Source organism: Pseudophryne corroboree, chromosome 8 (assembly GCF_028390025.1).
Source record: "Pseudophryne corroboree isolate aPseCor3 chromosome 8, aPseCor3.hap2, whole genome shotgun sequence".
Taxonomy (NCBI): Eukaryota; Metazoa; Chordata; class Amphibia; order Anura; family Myobatrachidae; genus Pseudophryne; species Pseudophryne corroboree.
This window is the reverse complement of record NC_086451.1, coordinates 135,638,437-135,639,955: the sequence shown is the minus strand read 5'-3', so window position 1 is coordinate 135,639,955 and position 1,519 is coordinate 135,638,437. Positions and strand designations below refer to the sequence as shown.

At 41.2% G+C, this 1,519-nt stretch overlaps 1 pseudogene; it reads right to left on the bottom strand.

Moving 5' to 3' along the window:
• Positions 1 to 296: 296 nt before the first annotated feature.
• LOC134952542 (5S ribosomal RNA) lies at positions 297 to 415 on the bottom strand (annotated as a pseudogene).
• Between the last annotated feature and the right edge of the window lie 1,104 nt (positions 416 to 1,519).

Below are 1,519 nucleotides of genomic sequence, written 5' to 3'. Positions count from 1 at the left end.
AATTGTCTGACACCTGTTTCTCCTGATCAGTACAGAAATTCTGTATTGATGGGGCCAAGAGGAAATCAAAAGAGTATTGTGTGTATTAATAAGAGACCATTAACTGGGTCAGTACCATACACTTGGCTGGTTAGGCGTCTGTCCCTATAGACATGTGTAGAGTGATAAACAATTATTTAGTATCATCCTCATGCCCTAGTGCTGAATTGATACCAACAAAAAGAAAGATAAGAAGGAAGAAAAAGTGGTGATACTGCTGTTGGTATCACTTTTCTCACGAAGAGAGAATAATTCATACTCTACAAAACTGGGTATTCTCAGGAAGTCTCCTCCCCCGATACTGACCCAGCCCAACGCTGTTTGGCTTCCAAGATCGGATGAGATCGGGCATTAGCAGCGGGGTATGATAGTAGAGGAGAATATGTGATTTTTATACCAATGAGAGTGCACCTATATAGGAATTTCAAAGATACATAGATATGCAAAAAAGAGGAAAGTATAACATGTGGATCTGCTGTCCACGTTAGACACGGCTCCGCGGACGTCACTGTAGTGGCGCCGTGTGCCCTGAATCGTGAATGAGAGTCCACAGAAAATAGGCAAAGTCAAGGAAATATGGTATCAACCAGCGGGCCAATCTTATATGATATCTGGGTCATACATAATCATGTCTAGAGCTATTAGATATATCCGTTGCTCAGGATAGGAATATGAGCACCACTCTAACAAGAAAACAATAATCCTCCGACAAGTTATAAGTAAATCTTAAATATAGACCAACAAAATAAACAGTGAATAACAGCAAAAATAGGAGTAGCACAGTTATCCCTTAATGTAATGAGCCTGAACAAGGGTCTATAATAATTTAGACTGGTCACTGCAAATATATTTCAGGCAATTTGCCCTGGAAGTAGTGTTCGGCACAAGAAAAAGGTGGGTAGCTACACTCTATAGTCACACTTGTGGTTTAGGATAATTATAACATACAATATGCCTTTGCATCAGAGGGTAAGTATGTATCAGTAAGGCATATATGCATCAAAGGGTAAATAGGTATTAATAAGACATAACATGACACATAGTTGCATTGATGCTTTCACCCTGTGGGTGCAGGCTTACGATACAGCACATTGAGTGGAGATATTCCAACTGTAACGGTTGTGGGAAGGAATTGCTGCCAGCATTAACTCTTGTGAGATGATCCCCTGTAGAGGTCCATAGGAAAACATATAATAGCACTAATACACGTTTGATGCATTTTTCAAGTCTTTGAGTGCCGCCTCGTTTGTTCCTGTTTGCATACTGGGGTGACCCCCCGGGGGAAGGCACCTGAGCAAGGGGATCCGGATTGAAAGTCGACAGTAACTAGGTCGACAATGTATAGGTCGACCACTATTGGTCGACAGTAACTAGGTCGACAGGGTCAAAAGGTCGACAGGGTCAAAAGGTCGACATGTTCTAGATCGACAGGTCAAAAGGTCGACATGAGTTTTTCACAATTTTTTTTTTTAACCTTTTC